The following is a 23,639-nucleotide window of genomic DNA, read 5'->3' on the forward strand; positions in this document are numbered from 1 at the left end:
GCTGGATGTGATCCGTAAACCCTTTCTCCTTCCCTCAAGGAAACAGAAGAAAAACTTTAGACGGAAACATTAGATATTTCTGTTGCCACTCCTTTTTTATTTCATAACTGTTTTGCATATTTGTACATCGCTTTATTTTTCTCTTTTTATACCTTTTCTTGTAAGTTCTTCATTTGTTATATTACAGCTTAAAACTTTAATAAGTTTGGTCCTTGTTTCCTCTAAAGAATCCCAAGCCTTTCAGAGTGTGTGACCTTTTGACTGTCAGAGTGTAATACATAATTTGGGAACTAATCACCCCGTGTGATTGATGAGTGGTGGCGCGTGCTGTGTATCTGGGGTGTGTAGATTGTGTCAGGATGTGGTTTATTCTCACTTTGAAGCCTATGACATATGACAGAGATTGAGTGCAAGACTGAGCCGAGAGGAGATAAATTAACTCTTGAAGTCACACCCCATGTCACGTGCTAAAAAGTGTGTATGTGACATTAAGCAATAAGCCAATAAATGTGCCCCAAATTATTCATCCAGCACGAGCCACTGTGATAAATTTGGTGTATTTACTGACTAGTTTAATGTTATGCTGTTTTTATACTAGAAATGATCAGTAAATCTGAAATGGTCCTCACTTATACTCTTATTTAAGGAAATCTGTCAGCAGGTTTTTGCAATGTAATCTGACATCAGCATAATGTAGGGTCAGAGAGCCTGATTCCAGCAATGTATCACTTTGTTTACTGGGTGCAGCAGTTGTGATAAAATCACAGTTTTCTCATCTGCGGATCTAGCAGAACTCAAATGTTGAGCTCTGTATGACCCCCCCACACACACCACAGCTTTCTGTGTACATTGTATAGTGATATTGAGCTGCTAATCAGTGCTGAGGGTTTTATTGGACTAGGAGGCACAAGGCCAGTTGTCCTGTAGTGATAATCTCCTGCTGATAAAACACTGAAATAAGCCCAGAAATCTAAGATCACATAGCAAAACCCTGCTGGCAGATTCCCTTTAAAAAAAGGATAATTCCAGGAAGGGAAGTGCTGATCATGATGGTGGTGATGATGATAGTACTGTGATGGTAATGGTATTGCTGCTGCTGATAGTTTTGTGAGCTGCTGCTGGTGGTGTGCTGCTGCTGGTGGTGGTATGCTGCTGCTGGTAGCGGTTGTGATGTCACGAGTGACTGGATACACCGCCTCCAGCAGGGCGAATTTCTATAACACCCGTGAACCTGGATACACCGCCTCCAGCAGGGCGAATTTCTATAACACCCGTGAACCTGGATACACCGCCTCCAGCAGGGCGAATTTAAACAGAGTTAAGGGAAACACCAGGGAAACCGTTAAAATGGAGGGCCCTGCAATATGGAGCGGGGACGTGGAGACTTCCTGCACTCCCCTGAGTCAGTGTCCCTACACTCCTGACGATCCCTAGGCAGGTTTCTTCACCTGGTGACGAGCTGGATACCTCAAATCCCAAGCTCGCCCTGCACCTATCCCTTTCTAGTGACTTGGACGGTGCAGAAACTAATCCCACCACTGCACTAATACACACACAAGGAAAGTAACAAACAGGGAAAAACACCACTTAGCTTTGCTCTGTTGCTATTGCTCCCAGCAACAGAGTATAACACAAAAGTTCAGCTTTACCCCTGAAGCTCGACACCTGAATTCAGCTTCCGCCTGAAGCTATTACACCAGAGCTCCCCTGAGCTGCCAGGAACTCCTCTCTGTAGTTCCTTCCTTCACCAGACTTGGTTGGAAATGAGCAATATCACCAACAGTGAGTGAGACCACCTGCTACTCCTTTATAGGTAGCAGCCAAGGAATCACACCTGCTTCATTATCACATGCAATAACACTAGCGGCCACCGGGGGCAACTAAACTAAAGTAACCAGAGTGCAATGACCCTAACGGCCACCGGGGGCAAAACTAGAGATAAAACAACCACAGTGTAATGACCCTAATGGCCACCGGGGGCAAAACTAACTTTAAGCAAACAGCTTAAAGGAAAAAAAAAGGTTACTTGTGAAAAATCTGTCATAATCCAACCTGGATCATGACAGTGGTGTGCTGATGCTGATGGTGGTTAGCTCATGATGATGGTGGACTGATATTGATGATGTTTTTCCTCTTGCTCTGTACCTGTATAGACATCAGTAATGTCTCTTCCTTTCCATTTTTGAGCTCAGTGCGATTTGTTTTCTTATCGCTCTTCTTTGTCTCTTGAACCTGATAAACATTTTATTGGAACACAGAAAAAACGCAGTATAACAAACGTGTAAAAATACTGTTGTAAAAAATATGTAACCGTAAATAGCAAGTACCAGTAAAAAAATGACAACAAAAACAGGGTATTTAGTTGATACGTTGTTTGCAAAAAATGTATACTAAGCCACTTGCTATTTACTGTTACGTATTTTTTACAACAGAGTATTTTTACACGTTTGTTATACTGCGTTTTTTCTGTGTTTCAGTCTTTGGGTGGTGTGAACACTGTCCTACCGACTTGTTCATTTTTTGTGCATTATTATTATTATTTATTATTATAGTACCATTTATTCCATGGCGCTTTACATGTGAGGAGGGGTGTACATAATACATACAAGTACAGTAATCTAAGGGTATGTGCACACGCTGCGGATCTGCAGCGGATTTGGCCGCTGCGGATCCGCAGCAGTTTTTGTGGCGGTGTACAGTAGCATTCTAACCTATGTAAAAAAAAAACGCTGGGCAGACGCAGCGGAATATTCCGTGGTTTCCAAACCGCAGAAAGAATTGACATGTCAATTCTTTCTGCGGATTCCCATCTCCATTGTGGAGATGAAAAATCGCAGAGCAAAACCGCAGGCTAATCCGCAGGTAAAACCGCAGGTCTTTTGACCTGCAGATTTACCTGCAGATTTTACAAAATCCGCGCTGCCAAATCCGCAGAGCATTCCGCAGCGTGTGCACATACCCTTAAACAATACAAGTCACGACTGGTCCAGGATGAGAGAGGACCCTGCCCGCGAGGGCTCACAATCTACAAGGGATGGGTGAGGATACAGTAGGCGAGGGTAGAGCTGGTCGTGCAGCGGTTTGGTGGATCGGTGTTTGATATCACAGACTTGACCCTATCTTGGATTGCATCATTCCTAACAGACCGGACATTCAGCGTCTCCCACACCACCTCCTCACCGCGCCCCCTATCCATCGGAGTCCCGCAAGGTTCAGTCCTAGGGCCCCTGCTCTTCTCCATTTACACCTTCGGCCTCAGACAGCTCATAGAATCTCATGGCTTTCAGTATCACCTCTATGCTGATGACACACAGATCTACATCTCTGGACCAGATATCACCTCTCTACTAAACAGAATCCCTCAATGTCTGTCCGCTATTTCGTCCTTCTGCTCCGCTAGATTTCTAAAACTCAGTATGGACAAAACAGAATTAAACATCTTTCCCCCATCTCATGCGAGCCCCCCAACGGACCTATCCATTAAAGTAAACGGCTGCCCAGTCCCACAAGCTCGCTGCCTCGAGGTTATCCTTGACACTGATCTCTCTTTCAAACCCCATATCCAAGCCCTTTCCACTTCATGCCGACTTCAACTCAAAAATATTTCACGGATCCGTACATTCCTCAACCAAGAATCTGCAAAAACCCTAGTCCATGCCCTCATCATCTCCCGCCTTGACTACTGCAACCTCCTGCTCTGTGGCCTCCCCTCTAACAATCTTGCACCCCTCCAGTCTATTCTAAACTGCTGCCCGACTAATCCACCTGTCCCCCCGCTATTCCCCGGCCTCCTCCCTCTGTCAATCCCTGCACTGGCTCCCCATTACCCAAAGACTCCAGTTCAAAACCCTAACCATGACATACAAAGCCATCCACAACCTGAGTCCTCCATACATCTGTGACCTCGTCTCCCAGTACTTACCTGCACGCAACCTCCGATCCTCACAAGATCTACTTCTGTACTCCCCTCTTATTTCCCACAATCGCATACAAGATTTCTCCTGCGCATCCCCCCTACTCTGGAACGCTCTACCACAACATATCAGACTCTCTCCTACCATGGAACCTTCAAAAAGAATCTGAAGAACTACCTCTTCCGACAAGCCTACAACCTGCAGTAACCTGATGAGAGGGTCTGTAGCAATAGGGAATGGTCCACTGTGTCAAAGGCAGAGGACAGGTCCAGGAGGAGGAGGACAGTAGTGTCGCTTGGCCTTGGCGGCTAGTAGGTTATTGGTGACCTTAGGGCAGTTTGAGTGGAGTGGCGTGGCCGGAAGCCACATTGTAAGTGGTCAAGGAGGGAGCAAGAAGAGAGGTGGCAGGACAGTTCAAGATGGACGTGTTGTTCCAGTAGTTTTGAGGCATAGGGGAGAAGTGATATAGGGCGATAGCTAGATACAGAGGATGGGTCAAGAGAGGGCTTTTTGAGGATAGGTGTGTTGAGGCATGTTTAAAGTTTGAGGGGAAAACACCAGTTGTTAGTAATGGGTTGAAGAGGTGGGTTAGGGTTGGGATGAAGACTGTGGTGAGGTTTGGGATGAAGTGGGATGGGATCGGGTCAAGAGCACAGGTAGTGAGATGTGATCTTGAGAGTAGAGTGGAGAGATGGCTCATGTGCATTTTTAATCTATTAGTTTCTTGCTTTTGCAAGCTTTGGGAGATCCCCACCCCTCTCTTGTGAGCCATGCACATAAAAAGCTGTCTTTCACAGCGTATCCACATCAAGCATTGCCTTTATGAATCCTGCTCATGTAGGTACTATTCACATGATCAGGTTTTAAATACTTTGGTTAGGGACTGCTCTAAGATGGGTATACCTTGACGTTGGTGGAGTGGCTTAGTATACATTTTTTACAAAAAACGTATCAACTAAATATCCTGTTTTTGTTATTTTTTTTTTACTGGCACTTGATATTTACTGTTACATATTTTTTACAACAGAGTATTTTTACACGTTTGTTATGCTGCGTTTTTTCTGTGTTTCAGTCTTTGGGTGGTGTGAACACTGTCCTACCGACTTGTTCATTTTTTGTACATGACTCGTGTGTTTTTAAACATTTTATTGGGTAGAAATGTCGGGAACTTTGCACTGTAGACAGCGTACATAGTGACGTTGGGTAAATAAGAAAACATTTTAGGATGTAGAAGAAGTAAAACTTGAGGCACTCAACACATTATAAAATCTTCTCTATTAATATTAAAAGTAGATACATTTAAAGTGCACCTGTCACCTGTTTTGGCCGCTATAAGATGCGGCCGCTGCCTTTTAAGTCTTATCTAAAGCATTCTATAATGCTGTATATCTGCCCCTGGTTTGACCTGTAAGATAAGAAAGTAAGTTTTATTATACTCAACCGGGGGGGAGGCGGTCCAGTCTGATGGGTATCGCAGGTCCGGGTCCGGTGCCTCCCATCTTCTGCGACGCCGTCCTCCTCCTTGCTTCTTGGCCCCCGGCATTGCACTACTGCGTGGGTGTACCTATCTGTCCTGTTGATGGCAGAGGAAAGTCCTGCAGTGCGCAGGTACCAGGAAAGGTCAGAGAGGCCCAGCGCCTGCGCACTGCAGTACTTTCCTCTGTCCTCAACAGAGCAGATAAGTACGCCTGCACAGGAGCGCAATTCTGGGAGACATGAAGCAAGCAGGAGGATGGCTTCACAAGAAGATGGGAGGCGCCGGACCCAGACCTGCGACACCCATCGGACCCAACTGCATCGGACCGCCCCCCAGGTGAGTATAATGAAAGTTATTTTCTTATCTCTCAGGCAGGACCGGAGACTTATCTACAGCATTATAGAACGCTGTATATAAGTCCTGACAGGCAGAAGCCGCATCTTATAGCGGCCAAAACAGGTGACAGGTGTTCTTTAAGCGTAAAGAGGTGAGACACTTTGCAAACGACGGCCGTGTTTATGGTCTTTACCAAGGGGAGCAGCGAGAGTAAAAGAAGAGCAAAAACTGACATTTTTGTCCTGGAGACAAGTCCCTGAAACTAAAAAAAAAAAGACGCCCCTGATGGCGTACATATACTGTGTAGTATACTTTTAGTTGTTTGTATTTGCAAATCTATCACTACAAACGGCAGAAAATTGACTTTTATTCACAGGACAACAAGAGTGACATTCAATGGTAAGACTCACATAATGAAGAAGATTCATTATATCCAGCTTACAACCATCACATGTAGCCCTGTCCTCACTGTCTCCTGCAAGATCATCACCTGCTGCTGAAATACTCTGTGCAGCTGGCACCCCAGCTAATTCCACTTTGTAGCCCTCAGGCTGTAACCTTCCTGTAGATCAGCACACTGCTTTCCTGACTCTTCACTTGTTGCTGCAGTCTTATTGGATGTTAGTTGCTCCTCAAATTCCCATTATATAGAACACAGATGAAAAAAAAAATCAGTAATTTATATAAGAAGGTTATTGATCACTCTGGTTTCTTGCTATGGTAGGGTCTGGGAGATTCCCAATGCTTGTCGTGTTGGTGCCACATGATTACTGCACCTCTCTGCGATTTGCTCCCATCAGGATCCCTGCTGTCTATCCAGTGACGGCTTCACTGAGCTCCTGATCTTCTGCTGCTTCTTCTTTTTTCTGACACTTGCAAAGAACAGCGATAACAAATATAAGGGTGAAACCAAGGCCGACCATCTGCAAGAGAGAAGAAAAGGCTCAGATGCCGAGATAGAAAAGTGCAGAGAATAACAATGACCAGTCACCCAGAGATCAGCAAATCTCTGCAAATTCATATTTGTCAGATTTGTAAATTTTTTCCAGGAAATTTGATTTGCAGCAAATCAAAAATACTTCAAAGCTTACTACCGTATGCAAATACGTATATTGTACATTTTGTTTTGAGGTTAAATAAATAATAAAAAAAAAACACTTCAAAGCCTCTGGTTACCCTGTAAAGACACGTGTGTGTGATTGACATGCACCAGCGCTACAATCACTCTGATTCAGACTGGCTGGCTATGTGTTTTCCCTGCCCCGGCCTCACACAGTCTCTCCTATCGATTAATGCTGTATACTCTATTTCTCCCTCACTAATCTTCTTTGTTGTGCTGTCACACTATATGTATTTTTCAGTGCTTTTTGTCTTTCTTTTCGTATCTCTATTTCTGAGCTGTGAAGTCCTCTCACTATCCAGGTTCGCTCAACATTGTCTGCTGCATTCCCTGCGTTATTTATATTGACATCCACCAATCAGCCGTAACATTAGAACCTTGTGCAGTGAATAACACTATTAATAATAATATTATTATTATCCGGTTATGACAGCACCTGTCAGCGAGGGCAGGGATATATGCTCGGCAGTGATGAGTTTAAAAGGGGAATAATGGATAAAGGTAAGGATCTGAGAGCTACCACGAGTGCCATATAGTAAACATGACTCGGACAGAGCATCTAAAAACCAGAGCAAAAACGTCTTGTGTGGTGTTCCCAGTATACCAGTATACGGTGAGTCTTGTGGGATGTTCCCGGTATACAGTGGGTCTTGTGGGGTGTTCCCGGTATACGGTGGGTCTTGTGGGGTGTTCCTGGTTTACGGTGGGTCTTGTGTGGTGTTCCCAGTATACAGGTATACGGTGAGTCTTGTGGGGTGTTCCCAGTATACTGTGGGTCTTGTGGGATGTTCCCAGTATACAGTGGGTCTTGTAGGGTGTTCCCGGTATACGGTGGGTCTTGTGGGGTGTTCCTGGTTTACGGTGGGTCTTGTGTGGTGTTCCCAGTATACAGGTATACGGTGAGTCTTGTGGGGTGTTCCCAGTATACTGTGGGTCTTGTGGGATGTTCCCAGTATACAGTGGGTCTTGTGGGGTGTTCCCGGTATACAGTGGGTCTTGTGGGGTGTTCCTGGTTTACGGTGGGTCTTGTGGGGTGTTCCCAGTATACGGCAGATCTTGTGGGGTGTTCCTGGTTTACGGCGGGTCTTGTGGGGTGTTCCCGGTATATGGTGGGTCTTGTGATGTATTCCCTGTTATTGCAGGGTATTGTAGGGTGTCATCAGTATACGCTGGGTTTTGTGGGGTGTTGCTGTTATATGGTGGGGCTTGTATATTGTCATCATTATATGGTGGGTCTTGTGGGATGTTCCTGGAAAAAGACTGTTCCTGTTGGGGTTTCACCTTTCAAAAGTGATCCAAGCAAGGACACATGGGTAATCAGTGAGAGGGATACAGGCACCCAAGGCTGACTGATGTATGGAGAGTGACAGAAAAAACTGACGGCACATCCTAGTCTGAATAGGTGCATACCAAAAAACAACTTGCATATCAAAATAAGGAAATGGTTGCACTCAATTTCATTTAGGCATATCAAATATGAAATATATGAAATGTGAATAGCATAATGGCTTTTGGAATTTAGAAAAAACATATGAGATACTTAGCACAAAATGTGGCCAAAAGATGTGAGCCCATTCACCAACGTCAAGGTGATCTCATTGAACGGGTCCCTGTTCTAACTGCCTAATGTGAACTACTGGCTAATAACAAGATAAAGCCTATATTCATAGGAGAACAGGGATCCTTTCAATGAGATCACCTTGACGTTGGTGAATGGGGAGTGACAGCTGTCCGGTCTGATCCCACAGAAAAGCAACTGTAGCTCTATTACTGATAAATTGTCACGGGGCAGGTGTGGGAAAACAGGTGACGAGGAACATGGGCTCCTGAACTGCCCCTCAGGCTAAGGGGGTGCCCTGACTTTCCTTAACTTGGGGGTACACTTGATGTAGTGAGGCCGACCTGTCCCTATCTCCTGTTTAGCCCTGAGCTAAACCCCCTCCCCAGGAGGTGATAATGGAAATAGGTGAACTGCACCAGTATAACAAAAGGAAAGATACGACAGACACCTCAGGGTTAAATCAACTAAAAAACAAAACTTAGCTTTCTCTGCTGTAATGCACCGAACAGCAGAGTAAGGCACCAGATGAAGGTAATAGCTGAAGTTCCCTGCACTCAGCCAGCTCCTGACTCCAGCTTGGTTGGTCTCCAAAGAGGAAGAGTATCACCAACAGTTAGCTGAAGCATAAGGTGACCTTTTAAAGGAAGGTGGGAGTGGTCACCACCTGCATCAGCAAAACTCACCTAGCAATGCAATGTAATTACGCCAGCGACCACCGGGGGAAAAAACTGATGTTAACCCCCGATGGCCGGAAAGGAAAAAAGTTTATATATGAGGATCCAGATCTGACATCGATCCAAAAATGGATCGTGACCTAAATGTTCTGCTGGGTGTGATAGAGCGGTGTGAGATCATGTGTCCTGCAACACTACAAACACACAGGACACATCTCTGTTTGATCCGTGGCTGGCCTCAACTATGTGCAACCAGGGGGCTTGCACAGGGCTACGGCCACTGGACATCAGAGGGGGGCGCAGCAGGGAGAGATCACTTAACTTGCTGCTCGGCACTGGGCTTCAGGCAGCAGGTGCTTGGGGATACAGTCCCCTTATTCTGTGCTTTCTGTCCTGTCTTTCTGGCCATCTGCTGAAGCTGCTGCCAATCACCCAGTGCTCTCCTGGAGCCCCAGGGCGGAAAAGTCTTCCACTTAGGTGAGAATAATGCGTAGTGTATAAAGTGTAGTATAGTCTATTATGTGCAATCTGTGTCATGTCTAGCATGTAATATAATATAGAACATTACACTCTGTACATAACATACACATATCTATAGATAAATATATTACTCCCTATACGTGTGTGTGTGTCATGTATACAGTGTAATATGATATATTATACCCTACCGAATGCATGACGCACACATCTATTATCCTATCTATCTATCTAAAAAGAGATTTTATAACAGCACCATTTAAATTACTTACAGGTGGGTGCCAAGCCTCCAGACAAATATCCAGTTTGTTTCAAAGCAATAAAACAATAAAAGGCAGCTGTCATGGGTGTGTCAGATGCTGCAAACAGTCGCCCTGCATCTGGCTGCAGAAGGTCTCTGCGTTTGGCATTGTAGACACCTTCTTAATCCTTTTGAATTTTGGACCCAGTGGCAACCTCCCTCCAGCTCTAATTGACAAACCTGGACCTGGGTGTTTATAGACTGTCTTCTATAGGGAGTCACCAGTCAGATTCACATTTACCCTTGTGAAGGCTTGGAGTTTTAGCAGTCGGCTTACTTCCTCTCTGGTGCTAGTGGAGGTTTTTTGGTGTTACCTTGCTGGAGTCTGGTCAAGTTGAGTTTCTCCCCTGGTTTGTCTCTCCTTTTGTCTTTAGTGTACAGTGGGGATTGACGAGTGCTGATTCCCCCCTAGCTCTAGGGAATCTAGGGCTTAAGATTCCTGCTCGGCAATTGGTGTGGAACCAGTATAGGGGCGGAAGGGTAGGCAGGGTGCTATTAGATCTGCCTACGGGTCTCCACTCCCCCATTCCCTAGCGTTTGGGCTTCTTTCCCCTTATCCCTTCATGTTGCAATAAGTCTTCCCACACTGTGCGTTACAACAGCACTCCAAGCAAGACAAATAAATTGGGAACAAAAACTTTATTGAGCCCAAATGGCAGCGTTTCGGTTCATAGAACCTTCCTCAAGCCATCTACCTACCTACCTATCTATATTTCTATCTCTTATCTTTTATTTATTATCCATCTATTATCTAGCTATCTATCAATCATCTATTAGACTGGTTTCACACTTGTGTTTTTTAACGCTGCACCTCGTGCGCTATCGTGCGCATGCGCATTGCTCCCCTATATTTAACATGGGTGCGCATGGTCTAGCGCATGCACGTGTTCGTATGTGTTTTCGTGCACATGCGTTTTTTGTAGTGCACGCCGGACGCAACCTGTTGCATTTTTGGTCCGTCCGACCTGTCTCAAAAAAACGCATGCGCACGGAATGCGCAAAAAAACAGCATTACAGTCTATGGGAATGCACGCGTGCGCTAGGACATGCGCATGCATGCGTTTAAAATCGCATGCGTTTTTTGCGTTAACATGGTGACAAACTGGTTAAATCGCATGCACAAAAAAACAGCAAAAGCATGCAAAACACATGATGCGTTTTTTGCATGCGTTTGGTATGCGCACGAGGCGCAGCCCCAAAAAAACGCTAGTGTGAAACTAGCCATAGCTATATTTTATCTATAATAATAATGATTTTTATTTTTATAGCACCAACATATACCACAGCACTTTACATTTCAGAGGGGACTTGTACAGAAAATAAAGACATTCACCAGTTACAGGAGCAGTGAGGGTCCCGCTATAATCTATGATGAAATGGAGGAGACACAAAAGGGTGAATGGTAAAATGTGCTCATATTGTACAATGCAGCCAGAGTATACTAACTAGGGTCTGCACTTAATCTGCACGAACCAGTCACCAGCCAGTCTGTGTACAGACACATAGGGCTATTAAGTGCATAGAGGATGAGAACAGATGCTATGAAGGTCATGATTTTGAAGAAAATTTTGCATGTGCCAAACGGGAATAGTAAGATAAGTGAGGTGGGGCGATAGGCCAGTCTAAAGATATGCACTTTTAGGCCATGTTTAAAACTGTGGGTATTGGAGATTAATCAAAGTGTCCTGGGTAATGTATTCCAGAGAATTGGCGCAGCATGCTAGAAGTCTTGAAGATGAGAATGCGAGGTTCGGATTATTGAGGATTTTAGTTTTAAATCATTAGCCGAATGGAAGGCACAAGTAGGGTGGTAGATGAGACGTGGGAGATGTAGAGAGGTGCTGAATCGTGGAGAGGATGGGTAGGGTGGTAGACTGAGACATGGGAGGAGATGTAGAGTGGTGCTTAATCGTGGAGAACTTTGTGGGTGAGAGTGATAAGTTTATATTGAACTCTTGGATGGTCAGCCAGTGCAACCCCTGGCACAATGTGGAATTGCAATGGTTGGTGAGGAATATGATCCTGGCTGCTGCATTCAGGACAGATTGGAGAGGGGAGAATTTAGTAAGAGAGAGACTGATCAGTAAATATCAGTGAATAGTCCAGAAGAGAATGAATAAGAGCGTCAGGAAGAGTTTTTGCAGAGTCAAAGGTAAGAAAAGGTCTAATTCTAGAAATGTTTTTGAGGTGTAGGTGACGTGAGTAATTGACTGTGAGGAGTGAAGGAAATATCAGAATCGAGGGTGACAACAAGACAGCGGGAGTAATGGTGAAGCCACACGTGGAAATGCCGATATCGGGAATAGATAGATAAGTGAATGGAGGAAACACAAGGAGTTTGCGGCTGCTGGTGGTAGTATCAGGGTGCATAGCTGCTGGTGGTAATAGCAGGGTGCATGGCTGCTGGTGGTGGTAGTGTCAGGGTGCGCGGCTGCTGGTGGTGGTAGTGTCAGGGTGCGCGGCTGCTGGTGGTGGTAGTGTCAGGGTGCGCGGCTGCTGGTGGTTGTGGTAGTGTCAGGGTGCGCGGCTGGTGGTGGTGGTAGTGTCAGGGTGCGCGGCTGGTGGTGGTGGTAGTGTCAGGGTGCGTGGCTGCTGGTGGTGGTGGTAGTGTCAGGGTGCGCGGCTGGTGGTGGTGGTAGTGTCAGGGTGCGCAGCTGCTGGTGGTGGTGGTGTCAGGGTGCGCGGCTGCTGGTGGTGGTGGTAGTGTCAGGGTGCGCGGGTGGTGGTGGTAGTGTCAGGGTGCGCGGCTGCTGGTGGTGGTGGTAGTGTCAGGGTGCGCTGCTGCTGGTGGTAGTGTCAGAGTGCGCTGCTGGTGGTGGTAGTGTCAGGGTGCGCGGCTGCTGGTGGTGGTAGTGTCAGGGTGCGCGGCTGCTGGTGGTGGTGGTAGTGTCAGGGTGCGCGGCTGCTGGTGGTGGTAGTGTCAGGGTGCGCGGCTGCTGGTGGTGGTAGTGTCAGGGTGCGCGGCTGCTGGTGGTGGTGGTAGTGCCAGGGTGCGCGGCTGGTGGTGGTGGTAGTGTCAGGGTGCGTGGCTGCTGGTGGTGGTGGTAGTGTCAGGGTGTATGGCTGCTGGTGGTGGTGGTAGTGTCAGGGTGCGTGGCTGCTGGTGGTAGTGTCAGGGTGTATGGCTGCTGGTGGTAGTGTCAGGGTGCATGGCTGCTGGTGGTAGTGTCAGGGTGCACGGCTGCTGATGGTGGTAGTGTCAGGGTGCACGGCTGCTGGTGGTGGTAGTGTCAGGGTGCGCGGCTGCTGGTGGTTGTGGTAGTGTCAGGGTGCGCGGCTGGTGGTGGTAGTGTCAGGGTGCGCGGCTGCTGGTGGTGGTGGTGGTAGTGTCAGGGTGCGCGGCTGCTGGTGGTGGTGGTAGTGTCAGGGTGCGCGGGTGGTGGTGGTAGTGTCAGGGTGCGCTGCTGCTGGTGGTGGTGGTAGTGTCAGAGTGCGCGGCTGCTGGTGGTGGTAGTGTCAGGGTGCGCGGCTGCTGGTGGTGGTAGTGTCAGGGTGCGCGGCTGCTGGTGGTGGTAGTGTCAGGGTGCGCGGCTGCTGGTGGTGGTGGTAGTGTCAGGGTGCGTGGCTGCTGGTGGTGGTGGTAGTGTCAGGGTGTATGGCTGCTGGTGGTGGTGGTAGTGTCAGGGTGCGCGGCTGCTGGTGGTAGTGTCAGGGTGTATGGCTGCTGGTGGTGGTAGTGTCAGGGTGCGCGGCTGCTGGTGGTGGTAGTGTCAGGGTGTATGGCTGCTGGTGGTGGTGGTAGTGTCAGGGTGCGTGGCTGCTGGTGGTGGTGGTAGTGTCAGGGTGCGTGGCTGCTTTGCTTCTCTTTTCTAACGGGTGATATAGCTGTTTGAAAAACTTCAGTAAACAGAAGCCAAATTTTGTGTTTTCTTCTATCCTTATATGAAAATTAGTTGGATGATGTCATAAATGATATTTACATGAGAAAATTAGCAAACTCTAAACATGTAAATGCATCTCAGCCCATGGAGGATAACAATAGAAAGGTAACACCTGTATACAGAACACACAGTATCCCCAATAATCATCCGGCTGGTGCCACATTCTCATTGTGACATGATGTGACGCCGGGCCAGGCTGGCTAACCAAAAGAAGATCCAAGGATGCTGGGAGGTAAGAGGCGCTTCTCAGGTTAAGTATTCGACATACCTTCCAACCTATGCCGGAGAGAAAGCACGCTGTGGCATATTTTGACCTCACCCCTTAGCTACACTCCAAGCCACATGCATTTACCATATCTTAAAAAAAAAAAAAAACCCTTATTTTTTTTTTCATTTTTTTTTTAGACTTCACATAGAAACCTCTAGAAAAAAAAATAAAATGCACAGTTCAGCAGTGTCTTTAGACCACAGGGAGCGCAGTTCTAATGAAATCACATCCACTTTGCTTGGATGGATAAACAGCATAATTTATGTGCAAATAAAATCTGCATAAAAAAACTCGTGTGAACGCAGCCGAAATGTCCAAAGTGGAATTGATTTATGTAAACTCCATCTACTGTGTGTCTACAGACGCTGCTGAACGGTGCTGTTTTGGTGCATTTTTTCTCTATAAGCTTCTATATAGAGCCTGAAAAATGCATGTAAAAATGTTTTTAAGTGTAGAATCAAAATTTTCTGTACTATTAACAAAACGTTAAAAATGCAGCTTCACATCTGCACCAAAAATGCATCAAATAAAGGCAAAAAAGAAACTGCAAATACGCAATAATCAGATATATTGTTATGGTGTTGTGTGATGTGGACACCTGTAGAAAATGTGCAGAAAAAGTACAAAAATAGCAGTATTTACGCTACATGTAAACACAGCCTCAGTGTTACATTTTTTTACTTTTGTATAGTTTTAGTGGAGAAAACAAATCGGTCACGCCATTTTTTACGCTATTTACTAATCACTACAAATAATCTGATCGCTATGGTGTGTTGGTCACTGCGATTACAGGGATGCCAGATATGTCCATGTTATTTGCTGTTTTGTGATGTTTTGTTTTTTTTAAAGCAAATTAAAAATTACATTATTGTGATTGTTTTTCATCATTTTTTAGCAATTTTGTATTAAGAAAAAAAATCTGATTTCTATTTTTCTTCTAGAATACAGGGACAAAAGAAAAATACACTACCGTTCAAAATTTTGGGGTCACACAGACAATTTTGTGTTTTCCATGATACTTTTATTAATCAAATGAGTTGCCAAATGAAATCAAAATCTCGTCCAGACATTGACAAGGTTTGAAAAAAAAAAAAGATTTGAAATAATAATTTTCTCCTTCACACTTTGCTTTCGTCACAGAATGCTCCTTTGCAGCAATTCCAGCATTGCAGACCTTTGGCATTCTAGCAGTTAATTTGCTGAGGTAATCTGGAGAAATTTCCCCCCCATGCTTCCAGAAGCCCCTCCCACATGTCGGTTTGGCTTGATGGGCACTTTTTGCGTAACATACGGTCAAGCTGCTCCCACAACAGCTCAATGGGGTTGAGATCTGGTGACGGCGCTGGCCACTCCATTACAGATAGAATACCAGCTGCCTGCTCCTTCCCTAAATAGTTCTGGCATAATTTGGAGGTGTGCTTTGGGTCACTGTCCTGTTGTGGGATGAAACTGGCTCCAGTCAAGCGCTGTCCACAGGGTATGGCATGGCATTGCAAAATGGAGTGATAGCCTTCCTTATTCAAAATCCCTTTTACCTTGTACAAATCTCCCACTTTACCAGCACCAAAGCAACTCCAGACCATCACATTACCTCCACCATGCTTGACAGATGGCGTCAGGCACTCTTCCAGCATCTTTTCAGTTGTTCTATGTCTCACAAATGTTCTGTGTGATCCAAACACCTCACACTTGGGTTCATCTGTCCATAACACTTTTTTCCAATCTTCCTCTGTCCAATGTCTGTGTTCCTTTCTCCATATTAATCTTTTCCTTTTATTAGCCAGTCTCAGATATGGCTTTTTCTTTTCCACTCTGCCCTGAAGGCCAGCATCCCGGAGTCGCCTCTTCACTGTAGACGTTGACACTGGTGTTTTGCGTGTACTATTTAATGAAGCTGCCAGTTGAGGACCTGTGAGACGTCAATTTCTCAAACTGCAGACTCTAATATACTTGTCTTATTGCTCAGTTGGGCAGCGGGGCCTCCCACTTCTCTTTGTACTCTGGTTAGAGCCTGTTTGTGCTCTCCTCTGAAGGGAGTAGTACACACCGTTGTAGGAAATCTTCAGTTTCTTGGCAATTTCTCACATGGAATAGCCTTCATTTCTAAGAACGAGAGTAGACTGTCGAGTTTCACATGAAAGTTCTTTTTTTCTGGCCATTTTGAGAGTTTAATGGAACCAACAAATGTAATGCTCCAGATTCTCAACTAGCTCAAAGGAAGGTCAGGTTTATAGCTTCTCTAATCAGCCAAACTGTTTTCAGCTCTGCTGACATACTTGCACAAGGGTTTTCAGGGTATTCTTACCATCCATTAGCCTTCTTACACAGTTAGCAAACACAAAGCACCATAAGAACACTGGAGTGATGGTTGTTGGAAATGGGCTTCTATACGCCTATGAAGATATTGCCTTATATACCAGACGTATGCGGCTACAATAGTCATTTACCACATTAACAATATAAACAGTGTATTTCTGATTCATTTAATGTTAGCTTCATTGGAAAAAACTCTGCTTTTCTTTCAAAAATAAGGAAATTTCTAAGTGACTGTAAACTTTTGTATGGTAGTGTACATTGCTATGTGAAGATGCATCTCTTTGTACCAGTATGCCACAAACTGGATTGTGAAGTACAAAAAACTCTTCAGGTCAAAAAGATCTGTTTAATACAGCATGCAGTTTATATTGTGAAATTTCATGACAAATCTACCTTAATGAACATCTCCAGACTACAGAACTCTTAGGCTATGTGCACACGGTGCAGAATCACCTGCGGGTTTTTCCGTGCGGAACCGCAGGTAAAGTGACCTGCGGTTTCACACCTCTACTATGTTAAAGGTGTGAAACCGCTGCGGAAACCGCCCAAACAATTGACAACCGCAGCAAAACCACGCGGAAAAAACTGCACTGTGAGCACAGCGTTTTTGAAAACCTATAGGGTTTCATTGTACTGTACTTGGTCTGCGGAACTGCTGCATTTCCGCAGGGCCAAAACCGCTGTGGAAACGCAGCAGAATCCGCTACATGTTCACACAGCCTTATGGCCATAAAGAAATCTCTAACTGCTATTGAGAAAAGCGCTAGCAAAATGTCCTCCATAATAAAGTACTGAAAATAAAAAGAGCTCAACAAGTATCTAGTTTAAAGTAGTAAAACATCAGAGGAGTACATTCTCTGTAATCCCTGCCCACTTGTCAGTGTAATAGTGCGAGGTCAGAGAATCGCAGAGTTTGTGCTTTTATCACCCCTCAATCAAAGCATCTATAATAATAAATGCGCTAAGCAGCTTCCGGGTTGTAACAACTTCCGTCCAGTTGTAACTGGTGACGTCACGGCACACCTCTTGCCATTTTAACCCTCAACACACCACTCCTCTCACCTTTCACCATCTCCACTCACGTCCACTCACTCTTTCACTCCACATACGACCCTTTCTCTCACTCCGTCTCATACTCACGCCGTCATCGCCGCTGCTCCACGATACCCAACATCTTCCGCTGGCGCCATCCTGGATCCAGACGTTGTCCACGCCAGTAACATGTTCTTGTGGCGATGCCATCTTGAGTATCGTGAAATCCCGAGATACTCAAGATGGCATCTCAAGAACATGTCGCCGGCGTGGATGACGTCTGGATCCAGGATGGCGCCGGCCGAAGAAGATGTCGGGGATCGTGGAGCAGCGGCGATGACGGCGTCAGTATGAGAGACTGAGTGAGAGAAAGGGTCGTATAGGCCGGTGAGTCTGACTTCTATACCAGGAAAGATCTTTGAACAAATTATTAAACAACATGTATGTCAGTACCTGGATAAGAATGAAGTGATTAAACAGTCAGCATGGGTTTGTAACTAATAAGTCATGTCAGACTAGCTTAATTTCCTTCTATGACGGAATCACTGATTGGGTGGATCAAGGAAATGCTGTAGATATAGTATATCTTGACTTCAGCAAAGCATTTGACAAAGTATCTCATACAATCCTTATTGAAAAAATGACTAAGTATGGAATGGACAAGGCAACTGTTAGGTGGATTCATAACTGGCTTAGTGATCGGACCCAAAGAGTGGTCGTAAATGGCTGCACATCCAGTTGGAAGAATGTCTCAAGTGGGGTACCACAGGGCTCTGTCCTGGGCCCTGTATTGTTCAACATCTTTATCAACGATTTAGATGAAGGAATTGAGGGTAAACTGATTAAATTTACTGATGACACAAAGCTAGGAGGGATAGCTAATACTAGAGAAGAGAGAGAGAGGATTCAAAAAGATATAAATAAACTGGAGAAGTGGGCAGCAACTAACAGAATGGTTTTTAACGGAAAAATGCAAAGTACTACATCTGGGCAACAAAAATGAAAAAAGCATATATAGAATGGGAGGAATAGGGCTAAGCAACAGCACATGTGAAAAAGACTTGGGTATACTAATAGATCACAGACTGAATATGAGTCAACAGTGTGATGCAGCAGCAAAAAAGGCAAATGCAATTCTAGGATGTATTAACAGAAGCATACAGTCTACATCAAGTGAAGTCATTATTTCCCTCTACTCCTCTTTGGTCAGACCTCATCTGGAATATTGTGTCCAGTTTTGGGCACCACATTTTAAAAAAGACATCAACAAACTGGAGCAAGTTCAGAAAAGAGCGACCAGAATGGTGACCGGTCTGCAAACCCTGTCTTATGAGGAAAGGTTGCAGGATTTGGGAATGTTTAGTTTGCAAAAGAGAAGACTGAGAGGAGACTTAATAGCTGTCTACAAATATCTAAAGGGCTGTCACATTGTAGAAGGAGCAACTTTATTCTCATTTGCACAAGGAAAGACTAGAAGCAATGGGATGAAACTGAATGGGAGGAGACACAGATTAGATATTAGAAAAAACTTTTTGACAGAGTGATCAATGAGTGGAACAGGCTGCCACGAGAAGTGGTGATTTCTCCTTCAATGGAAGTCTTCAAACAGAGGCTGGACAGACATCTGACTGGGATGATTTAGCGAATCCTGCTTTGAGCAGGGGGTTGGACCAGATGGCCCAGGAGGTCCCTTCCATCTCTACGATTCTATGATTCTATGAGGAGTGAAAGAGTGAGTGGACGTGAGTGGAGGTGGTGAAAGGTGAGAGGAGTGTGTGTTGAAGGTTAACATGGCAAGAGGTGTGTCACTATCCTCCCGATGCGATAGCATCAGGCCTTAATCTAGTTCTAAAGATAATCCTTAACCCTAAGTCAGGGGCAATATGTTTCATAACGAGTTTAGGGGCATTGCGCCTGTCCAGCACAGGCTAGAAAATTGGCTATATTTTCCTCTTTTAAAAATTTCAATGCTCTAAAAGTGATCAGTTACCTTAATAGGAATGTAATAAGTGACAATACACATAATCAGGTGGAAAAAAAAATGTTTACTAACCAGAAAAGTAATATCTTTCAAAGTGCACACATTTTGCTACTTTCAAAAAAAACCTGACAGTTCTCTTCAAAAACTATTAGTAAACATAAAATTTAGATAAGCAAAATAAATTATAACATTGCTGAAATAGTACTGTACTCAAAATCACAATTCTATGTCTTGAACATCCTCTCACTCTCTCCATCTTGATCTGTATCAGACACATCTGGACATTCTTCCACATCATCTTCTGAATCAATGTCACTTTCTTTCCCTAATTCTTCTAGGTGTAAGGGGTCTGTCTCATCATTAAGCAGTATATTTTGCACTTGCTCAACATGAAGGGCATTTGACAAGTCAAATATTCTCCTCGCCATTTCAGAAGAAAAGCTGGAGCAAGAGAGAGAATATGTGTTAGGGCGCAATGTGCCTGAGAAGCACACTCTTATTTCTAACAAAACCTTCTATGACAAATCCACAAATTTAGCACTAGCTATTCATAAAACAAGCTAAATAAAAAATTGGAATGAATAAAAACAGCAAATACTAACCGTCAAAGGTGTGACGCATTCAGGGGCAATGAACCGGAGAAGCCAAAACACTGATATCTGATCTCCTGCAGCACAAGAGGCTTCTCAGGGTTCACACAGCCTTTAAAGTTAGGAAGGTACTGGGAGGAGGGTGTTTCCCAGACAAACCAATTAAAATAGAGAAATTAAACTAAGTGAGCTGCACCTGTCAGATGTTGCCCCTGACGGAGGGTTAAATTATATGTACACAAAAATGCAGGGCCGGCGTCAGCACCCAGCGTACCTGGGCAAATGCCGGGGCCCTGGCGAGACAAGGGGACCCACTCACGCAGTCTGGGAATCGATACCCCCGGCCGCCGCCACGCCCCCCCATGTACCGACCTCATCCTCACCCTGCCAGAGACCCCACCGGCCACCGCAGCCCAGATAAATCCCAGCAATGACAACGCTCCTGCTGGGCTTCTCTGCAGCACAGGACCTGCGATGAGGTCACATGATCAGGGCCCTCTGTGTATGCAGGACTTGTCTGTGCTGGTTGTCATGCTGCTGGATGAGGTAAAATTTATTATGTGTGGGGTCAGGAGGGGTTTACAGGGGGGATGTAGCAGAGCTGTGTGTGTATACGAGGTCGGGAGCGGAGGTATGGGGAGCAGAGCTGCTTGTGTACGAGGTGTATGGAGCGGAGCCACATGTACGAGGTGTGGGGAGCAGAGCCATGTGTGTACGAGGTGTACAGAGCGGAGCCGCGTATGTACAAGGTGAAGAGTGGAGCAGGGTATACAGAGCGGAGCCGCGTGTGTGTGAGGTGTGGGGAGCGGAGCCGAAAGTGTACTGAGCGGAGCTGTGCGTGTACGAGGTGTTAGATGGGGAGCATTCATACCTCTCAACCGTCCCAGGTCCAGCCGGACAGTCCCGATTTTGAGAGAGACTGCCCCAGCCGGGAGTTTACTTTTCCCATGGACACAGGAGTACACAGCGGAGCCCCGAGGAGCACTTTAAAACTCGCACGTGACTTTCTACCGGAAGTGTCGTGCTGGAAGCTGACCGGAAAAGGGGTAATTTTGGGAGGAGATTGTGACGGAACCATGGAGGCACTTCAGGGAATGCTTCAGATCCATCATCGTGTCCTCCGACAGCGTGAACAGCGGGATCGCCTTGGACTCGGGGATGGTGGCCATGTGAGCGGATCATGATATGTCCTGCATTGGGAGGCTCAGGTGGGAACTACAATGGGAGCCGGGCTGCTATGGTGTCTCTATAGAATCTTTCTTTCTCTCAGTTTCTCTCTCTGTTCTTTCTTTCTCTGTTCTTTCTCTCTAATCTTTTTTTTCCTTCTCTCTTTCTTTCCCCTTTTTACTTCTCTGTTCTTTCTTTCTCTCTGTTCTCTTTCTTTCTCTCTTTCTCCGTTCTTTCTCTTTCTTTCCTCTCTTTCTCTCTCTCTGTTCTTTTTCTCTCTCTGTTCTTTCTTTGCCATCTTTCTTTCCCATCTTTCTTTCTCTCTCTGTTCTTTCTTTCTCCCTCTGTTCTTTTTCTTTCTCTCTGGTCTTTCTTTCCCCTCTTTCTCTCTGTTCTTTCTTTCTTTCCCCTCTTTCTTTCTCTTTCTCTGTTCTTTCTTTTCCCTCTTTCTCTCTGTTCTTTCTTTCTCTTTCCCCTCTTTCTTTCTTTCTCTGTTCTTTTTCTCTCTCTTTCTTTTCTTTCTTTCTCTCTCTGTTCTTTGTTTCTGTTTTTTCTTTCTTTCCCCTCTTTCTTTTTTTCTCTCTGTTCTTTTTTTCTGTCCACTCTTTCTTTCTCTCATCTTTATTTCTCTCTGTTCTTCCCTCTGTTCTCTTTTCTCTCTCTGTTCTTCCTCTGTGTTCTTACTCTCGTTCTCTGTTCTTACTCTCGTTCTCTGTTCTTTCTTTCCCCTCTTTCTCTCTGTTCTTTCTTTCTCTCTCTCTTTGTTCTTCCTTTCTTTCTCTCTCTCTCTGTTCTTCCTTTCTTTCTCATCTTTCCTTCATACGCACACTACCTTCACATGAACGTGTTTTGCCACAGAGCATGTGTCTGTGTGGATCACGTGTGTCCGTGTGATCCACACGGAGACAAGTCCGTTTTTTGGCCAGCACCACGGATGCTACACGGCATGAATCGTGGTATGTGTTGAAGGGGGGGCCCACTGAGACTCTTTCGCCCGGGGCCCTCAAAAACCTGGAGCCGGCCCTGCAAAAATGGATGGTCACATGCATACAACTTGTCCTACAAGAACACACCCAATAAATTTCCGTTGATGGAAAGTAGTTGTTACAGTGTTACAAAGTTCTTCATAGTTCCTGGGACTCCATCTTATTGCTGGATCCTAGCGAGATCCTGTCTTACCTGAATGATCTGCAGGATGTGTTGGTTCACTCGTCGTGATCGCATCAGATTCAAATATACAATTAATGTATCTTCCATCAGTGATCAATATGAGGATCCAGAAGATGGGAACTCTGAGTCTCATTACAACCTTATAATGATCCTCGGAACAGCAGGAGCAGCACTTTATGCCACAGCATTTGCAGTCCATGCAATCCTGGTAGGTGCAGGGACCTTGTTCAATGTCTGAAATAATTCTTCTTGTTCCACACTGATTACAGCACCTGCAGGAACAGACAAAGATGCAGAGGATGACCGTGGTACCAAAAATAAACGTCAGACTGTACAAAATTTGAAGCCATTTGATATTGGGGCAGATAAACTCCGTTTCCATGAGTTTCTCTAAGCCAAGAAGTATCAAAGCAAGGAGAGGAGCTCCGGCCAGGTCAACGTTAGATTGGATGATCTTGACGAGGTCTTTTGGTTTCTGCATTTCATTAGGTAACGCTCAAACTTCTGTGCCTGAAACCATAATATGCCAAGGTTATAAAGTTTAGTTTCATTTTACTGAAGCTGATTGTTTCTTTATTGGGTGTAACAGACTGTACAAACACGAATACAAAGGAGTATCGGAGCAACTGGAACATAACAATACCATCCATTACAATTCTTTGTTTACCAGTGCCTTTCAGAATGAACATTCAAAGTGACCAGTGATAAAGTATCGATTATTCCACAAAACTGTAAAAAGATTTTTAGTTCAAGTAAATGAAAAGATCCAGCCCACCCTTTCCAAAATTAATCCAGTTAGTGGGGAAGCACAGAAAGCACGCAACTGCATGGCGGTTTAGGTAGATATGTCCAAGAAAGGTAAAAGACCCAGCTTCCAGTATATTTTAAAAAACACCAAATTTTATTTAATGCATTAAAAAAGCAAAAAAAAAATATACATACTTTGCAAAAGGTTGAAGCTAATACCCACCATAAAACGATATGCCCCCTGATGAAGAGGACGAAACGCGCTTCGGGGTGAGGGATGTGGCACAAGGCACTATATATGTGAGTTTTCATTGCATTTGTAAATGCGGTTACTGGGTCCTTGTAGTGGGGAAATATAACAAGAATACTTCATCATCTTTGGTGTGTAATAGCTATGGCTTGCCGGGCTTAAATACATCTATTGGAGATTTGATGAACTCTTTAACCCCTTATGGTCAATATTAAAGGGCCAGTACCGGTTAATTATATATTCATGATCATATATTTAAAGTGGTCTGTAGCCTCTTTTTGTCCTGCCACAGAGGTTATTTTAGCTTGTACTATTTTTTTCTGTTTGTGATGATTAAAAAATATTTTTTCCATGTGGAATAATAAAATAATTTTTTA

At 44.9% G+C, this 23,639-nt stretch overlaps 1 long non-coding RNA gene across 1 annotated transcript; it reads right to left on the reverse strand.

Annotated features, from left to right (window-relative positions):
• Positions 1 to 6,077: 6,077 nt before the first annotated feature.
• Positions 6,078 to 22,862, reverse strand: LOC141077483 (uncharacterized). The gene is made up of 2 exons (XR_012227572.1): positions 22,275 to 22,862; positions 6,078 to 6,650 (listed from the first exon to the last, which is right to left on the reverse strand). It is a non-coding gene; the product is annotated as an uncharacterized lncRNA (long non-coding RNA).
• Between the last annotated feature and the right edge of the window lie 777 nt (positions 22,863 to 23,639).

The sequence above is a fragment of the Dendrobates tinctorius genome, unplaced genomic scaffold, assembly GCF_039654945.1.
Source record: "Dendrobates tinctorius isolate UK_male_01 unplaced genomic scaffold, ASM3965494v1 ptg000455l, whole genome shotgun sequence".
NCBI classification, from domain to species: Eukaryota; Metazoa; Chordata; class Amphibia; order Anura; family Dendrobatidae; genus Dendrobates; species Dendrobates tinctorius.